Source organism: Juglans regia, chromosome 6, assembly GCF_001411555.2.
Source record: "Juglans regia cultivar Chandler chromosome 6, Walnut 2.0, whole genome shotgun sequence".
NCBI lineage: Eukaryota > Viridiplantae > Streptophyta > Magnoliopsida > Fagales > Juglandaceae > Juglans > Juglans regia.
This window is the reverse complement of record NC_049906.1, coordinates 17,434,722-17,442,063: the sequence shown is the minus strand read 5'-3', so window position 1 is coordinate 17,442,063 and position 7,342 is coordinate 17,434,722. Positions and strand designations below refer to the sequence as shown.

Below are 7,342 nucleotides of genomic sequence, written 5' to 3'. Positions count from 1 at the left end.
TTTCCACAATGCATTGGCTAGGGTCAGAGCCTTTTGAGCTCTGCTCCATCAATAGCTAGTCAGACACAGATTCCTTGACTTGCTGACTTTCATGCTACAAGTCGAGTATCTGGACTCACCACAATGCATTGGTTAGGCTAGAGCCCCAAGACTCGCCCACACAACCAGTCGGACACAAGTCCCTTAACTTGCTGCGAAGTATGGTTAGGGCCAGAGCCTCCCGAGCTCTGCCCCACTCACAGCCAGTCAGACACAAGTCCTTTAACTTGCCAACCTTCATGCTACAAGCTGAGTCCCCAAACTTGCTGCAGGTTGAGATCAGGCTAGAGCATCCCAAACTCTACCTACATGGCCTCTCGAAAACAAGTCCCTACTTACTGAGCCCGATCGACAAGGCTCAGCCCCTAGACTCGCTGCATGGTTGAGGCCTTGAGGTGAAGGCCGGGCTTGCTGCACAAACAGAGGTCTCAACGAAGTGAGTCTAGAGACCCATGTATAAACAAAAAGGAAAGGGAGAAAACACAAAGGAACAAGTACACAAGAAGAAATGAAGTAAAATCTTGTGAAGTTTACATGAGAGCTTGGCTTATAAAAAAAAAAAAAAGTAAGGAAAGCGAAACATCGAAGGGGCTAAAAGCCCTTACAAAAGTAACTAAGAGGACGAAAGCAAGTGCCCGGGAGGAATGGGGGCATTCCTAGCTTCCTGAGGTTTTTGTCAAATGCGTAAGCCTAAGGGTTTGGTTCCTACGATGTCAAACTCAAAGTATTGAGATCCGTCTTGAGATATTCTCATAGATGGCCTTGTAGCCGTACCCCCAACTCGCTTTCCTTATGGCCTGAGTGCACTGAATTTGGGACCTGATCTCCCCCATGTACCGGGCTATGGTCTCCTGGCTGGATTGCATGACCAAGATCTTCGTGTCCCGAGCCAAGATCATGTTCATCACTTTAAGCAACTTGCCTTTGAGGCCATGGATTAGAATCTCCTTCCATTGCACCTTGGCCCTTTAGCGTTAGACTTCTTGGACGAGTGAAAAATGCTTGAACAAAAACTGAGAATGGCACCTAACGGTTAACACCTACTCTCGGGTCATCTGGTCTGGTCCTTCTCCTCCTGAAGGGTCAGGAGCCCCATCCAGAGCGACTACAGCTCCTCCTCCCTCTTGTCTAGGTCCTTTTGCACATCTCAAAGATTCTTACACTCCAAGGAAACTCGAGTCAGCTCCACTTTGGTCTTGGCCAACTCCATCTTCATCCTGCACTTCTTCCTCTTCAACTTCTGGACCTTATCCCATAGGAGCACATGACACTTCTTCAAAGACTCAAGGTCCTCTATTAGCCCATCGTGCTCTAAGGAAAGGGTCTCGACATCCCAACTCGCCTTGGGAACCTCCAGGCTGGCGAGAAAGGCCCATCAATGATAATGCCCGTCAATTTCTAGTCCTCCTGCTCAATCACCTAGGCCTGGGCCTGCTCAAAGCTTGGGCTAATGGTTTGGCTCGCCCTTGATCCAGTGCGGGAAGAAGAGGCTACACCCGCCAGCTGCCACGAAGGTCACAGCACGTCCTCTACAGACTCCAAGGAAGGACTTGCGCCAAATGGTTCCGACACGTCAGCCTCCACCTGTTCGGGGACCTCATTGTCCTTCATGGGTCCCTAGGATATGGCTGGGCCTAAGGAAGGTTCTTCGGTCTATGAGCGCCCTTCATCCACCATGGGCTGAAAATCCTCCCCAGCCAGGCTTGGTCTATCTATTGGAGAGCTTGGTTGGGACGCCTTCTCTGGATACGTATGGTAGGAGTCCACCTCTAGCTCCAACGAAGATCTCAAGGGAGGCTGCTAGATCAATACCCAATCATCACTTAGCTCCACAATGAATGGGGAGCTCGGGCCCGCCTCCTCCCTATCATCAGGCACCAGGGCTGCAGAGGAGGATGGACCCCTGGCACCAACATTTGGGAGCCCAGACATTGAAAGCGCATCACCTTCCCGATCGATGGCCTCCAGGATAGAGGGAGAGATCAAGGACCTCATCACAGCCTTGGGCGGAATGAGCAGAAAGGTCTCCAGTGCAAGTGTCTCCTCGAAGGAGACAAAAGATTCCATGACCACGGCCCCACAAAGGGTTGGTTGAGTGAAGGCGATGAAGAAGGTATCCTGGAAGACTTCGTCATTTTCCTCCTCTTCTTTGAAAAATGCTAGCGGCTTAGACACCAATGGAACGAACTACAAGGTGAACATCGAACGTCGTGCCTCGCTCCTAGTAGACCCCTAAGTAGGCAGAACTGGGACCTCAGGGTGCTTGGGATGCGCGCGCTAGGATCCCCCTACCTCATTCCTAGTAGACCCTCGAGTAGGCGAAATTGGGACCTTGGGGTGCACGGGATGCGCGCGCGGGGATCCCCCGGCCTCGCTCCTGAAGCCTAGTGGGGAGAGGGGAGCCTGGTTCCTCTGGCTCCACTCCGGGACGAGCCCTTTCTACTCTAGAACCCCACGTCATTGCTTGAGGGAGTCCTTCTTGCCTTGCCTTGATGAGTGACCTTCGGCCATTTCCCCTTGCTGCTGGTTGCAGGAGAACTTGAGTGACACTTCTGACCTTAGGGCGATGAGGGGTCCCTTAGGAAGTCTTGCCTGAGCACGTACGAGTGGTCGGGAGTGGTCAAATAGCTCCTGATATTGACTTCGGCCAACACCACGTCGATTTCAGCATCATAAGGCTGGCGATGCGCCTCCTGGCCGTGCGTGCCTGAAAGCTACACATGCTCCCATTGAGGTGCAGCACTCAGTACACCTACAAACACTGCTGAGTTGTGAAGTTGAGATACTCCTCTGAACCGGCACTAGGCACCCTCTAGTAAATTATGCAACTAGCCACTAGAAGCCATTAGGTGTTCGGATGAAGCTACACGGGGGCCAACTCCAAGAAGTTGAGAACGTCGCGAATGGGACTGCAGAATGAGAGCTAGAGCCTGTTCGGGAACATGAGGGGGTAGAGCACCACACGACCCACCATCCCTCCAACATCTCTAGCAGGAAGTGCAACCCCCTGGGACCTCTAGAATCACCCGACACAGGGATATTGTACTTCGCCCTAAACGCCCGTAGGTCGTCGGCAAAAATCGACAACTCCCAGCTTTTCCCGACGAGGTACAGGGGCTTGGAACTCGAGGAAATCTTCGGGGCCATCATAGTAACAAAGAAGAATGTGGAGAGCAACGAAGAGGAAGATGAAAGATTTAGAAGAGCGATGGAGAAACAGGAGAAAAAGACGATGAAGATACCTACGTGGCGTGGTCAAGGTTGATAGACAGGGTCTGCAAGTGGTATGTCTTCCACTTCAGGCACTTACCTATCAATAAGGATTTTAAGGTGTTGACAATTTACTTTAAAGATCCAGCCATCCCTAGGGTCCTCTGTTTCTACCGTCCCGTTTTAAAAAACATGCTTTACTACAAAGTTTTCCTAAGTGCTTGTGAAGTCTAGAAATATATAAGTATACTAGTTAGGCTTAAACGTCTTCCTACCAATATTTTTATCATGAAACGATTTCGTTTTAGTTTTGTAGATTTTAGAGTTCTCATAAGTATCATTTTGCAACTCCTCCAACTTGGTCAACTGAAATTTCCTACGCTTACCAGCATTCAATTTCAAAAAAGTACTAACTGGAAAAGTGTCACCTCGGTCGAGAAATGCATGCTTAAGACCTAAGGGCAATGGCTTTAATTCCAATTTGGGACTATCCACACTTGAAAGAATATGCTTTTCACTTTTCTTATACAGCTCCTCAAATTTTGGTTGCCAAATATGTGGGCCATAATCATGAGCTATGAGTGTGTCAACCATGTACGTTTGGTGGCACTCCTCATTCTCTATTGGTTGTTTTTCAATATGGAAAATATTCAATTCAAGAGTCATATTCCTGAAAGAGAGCTTCATTAGACCATTCCTGCAATTAATAAGAGCATTAGCTGTAGTGAGGAAAGGTCTACCTAAAATGAAGGGGATTTTAGAATTAAAGTCAACAACAGAACTAGTATCAAGGATTAAGAAATCAACAGGGTAGTAAAACTTGTCAATTTGGATCAAAACATTCTCAACTATTCTTCTCGATTTCTAAATTGAATGGTCAGCCAATTGAAGCACAATAAAAGTGGGCTTAATTTCACTCAAATCAAGCTACAAATAAATGGAATAAGGCATCAAATTTACACTAGCTCCTAAATCTAGCAATGCTTGCCTAAACTCATGATTCCTAATACTACATGTAATGGTTGGACAACCAGGATCCTTGTACTTAGGAGGAATTCACTGCTCAATTAGAGCACTAACTTGCTTTATCAGGAATGTTGTCTTCTTCACATGGGGCTTCCTCTTAACTGTACACAAATCCTTGAAATCTTTGCATAAATAGGAACTTGTTTAATTATATGCAAAAGAGGAAGATTGATTTTTACCTGCCTTAGATTCTTTAGGATTTCATTGTTAGGATCCGGAGTTCGCTTGCTTGATTTTAAAGCTTGAGGGAATGGTACCTTAACTGAGCTCTTAATTACCTCGACTTTCTTGGGCAACTCGGCACTATCATTGCTTTGTTCCTTTTCAACATCCTCTAACTTATCAGTTGTTGGAATATGTAAGGACTTACCACTTCGTGTCATAATGGCATTGATCTCCTTCAAATTTCAGTGTAGGATATGGTCTAGGGGGTTGTGCAGGCGGTTGATTTTCAAACTTCTAGCTAAAATTGGGTTGATTGTGCCACCCCAGATTATAGGTATCATAGTAAGGTGTAACAGACTTCTTGTACATACCTAAGGTATTATATTGTTCCTCATACATCTCTCTCATCTCAGCAAGTGTGAGACACTCTTGGGAGAGGTGATCTACCCGCCACACATAAAACATGGTCCAAAAGACTATGTATGATTAGCCACGTGTGTTGGCTTTAAGTCTTTAGTCTTTAACACCTCTAGCTTCCTAGTGAGTATCTCAACCTTTGCCTTTAGGTTATCCTCTTCCCTAAGATGGTAAATTCCACCACCATTTGGGTTTCCCACAGGTCGTGACCTATTTATGCTCTCAGTCGCACTAGGTCCAATCTAAGTGTGAACTTTTTCGGCATGCTCATTGAGGTATTCTATGGCCTCATCAGGATCTTTCTGTAAGAACTTACCATTACACATCATCTCCACAAATTGGCACTCTCTAGGTGTAAGTCCCTCATAAAAATAACTCACTAAGTGTCAATTCTCATACCCATGGAGAGGACACATATTCAACAACTCCTTAAATCTCTCCCAAGACTGATACAAAGTCTCACTGTCCTTTTGTAGAAAGGTGGAGATTTTTCTTTTTAAAGCGTTGGTCTTATGTTAGGGAAAATATTTATTAAAGAAGACCTGAGTCATCTCATTCCATGAGCCAATAGATTGGGGTCTCAGTGAGTATAACCAACTCTTAGCTCTATCCTTCAAAGAAAAAGAAAAGAAATTAAGTCTCACAATGTCATCAGTTGTATTTTGACTATAAAAAGTCACAACTATTTCCTCAAACTCCCTGATGTGTGCATATGGATTTTCATTTTTCAACCCATGAAGAGTAGGGAGTAACTGTATCATCCCTATTTTAAAATCCATATGGTGAGTATTAGTTGGAATCATGATGCTTGATGGTATGGCTGTATGTATAGTGTGGAGGTAATCCTGAAGAGTTCTAGTGGGTTGATCTTCGTGTTCACTCATTTCTTCGGGACTAGATTGATTGTCAAATAAAGGATTTAAAAAATTTGATTCTGACTCTAGCACAGTCTTACAAGCAAATCAACCAAATGTGTCTCTATATCTGTGCATGCAAGGTAAAAAAATAAAACTAAAAAAATAAACTTAATTCCCAATCGGGGTATAGATTTATAAATCAAGATTAAACCAAATGTAATCCTTTGAAAATTCATTCACTACTTTTAAAATACGTAAATTATTATCACTATTGAGAAAATTCAACGACAAAAATATACTCAGGAAACAATATTGCAGTAAAGAATTAAATCAATATAGATAAATAATTGATTCAAACATAATCAAAAAGCTAATCCATTCAATAGAAAAAGTATGACTGAATCTATAAACAGAGCAAATTTTATTATTATTCGAAGAAGAAAACATCAACAATGAATTGAGAATGATAAAACAAGTACTTGAAAATCAAATGCATAAATAAAAAATAAATTAAAAATACCATCTAATGTGCAAGTTTATCCCTAGCCCTACTTGAAAATTTAGTTACCCATAAATATAATGGACAACAAAAATCTCAAGAGAAAAATAAAGCAAACGGCGGCCATGTAAATTAATTTCGTCGTTTCGTTCTTTAGTACTGAGCCGTCTCATCCCTCTCCAAAAAACTCTCAATTTCGTGCTAATGAAATGCTTATATAGGGTAGGAAAGAAACTCTAATGTATTTCATCAATTTCGGAGCCGTTGCCGAGGAGATGGTAGAAGAACTGCTAGATAGTTTTTCTTTTCAGTAGTTTGTAAAGACAATAACTCCGTTGTAAGCAAACTTATACCAATTGAGTTATTCAGTGAATTAAGAATAACTAAAATATCATATTTGTGCAAGGGATTTCCGACGCTTTACTATTCATCATCTAACATCGTGGGAAAGACAATGGAAGCCTAAGTGCCCTCATCTAACATTGTGGCAACAACTGCAAGGAATGCATCTGAGGAAGCCACGACAAGGATGTTTTGAATTCTCAGCACACATGTGTGCTAAGAATTCAAAGGGTATTGTGAGAGGAGTAATCCCCAGGGCCAGTCTTAGGGCGTAGGTCTGATCCACAAGGCCCGAGGGTAAGGTCTTGGATAGGCTAGGTCGGCCTAGAAGGCCTAGGAAGAAGAGCAATCGAGAAAGCACGCTGACTAGAGGATGGAATGCAGGACTATATGACACCACTACAGACCAACATTCAAGGACACCCCTTGCCTTTGAACCCTACCCAAGGGGGATGGACGTACCTGACCAGAACCACACCGCATTTAATGGGACTGAGACGAGCACGCCATGACAAGGAGGCACGCTGCATTTAATGCATCCCAAGGCTTGGCATGCTATGGCGTGCCTCCTGGGGTGTTAGTGACAGCTGCAATCAAGCCTGACAAGTCTGCAGCACAACAGGGAGTTGGCAAGGACACCTGACCCCAGTGCGAAGCTTCACACCCACTACCTTCGCCTTGGGATCACCCTAGCCAGATATAAATACATCCTCCCTCAACTAGGGAAGGGGTTCATACTTCATCTTACATTTGATCGAATATTTCTCTCTTTCACTCCATCCCAATA

General features: G+C 44.3%; 1 non-coding gene across 1 annotated transcript; it reads left to right on the top strand.

The window, feature by feature from the left end:
- The first annotated feature begins 5,253 nt into the window (after positions 1-5,253).
- Positions 5,254-5,361, top strand: LOC118348831. The gene has a single exon (XR_004801838.1). It is a non-coding gene; the product is annotated as a small nucleolar RNA R71 (small nucleolar RNA).
- The last annotated feature ends 1,981 nt before the right edge of the window (positions 5,362-7,342 follow it).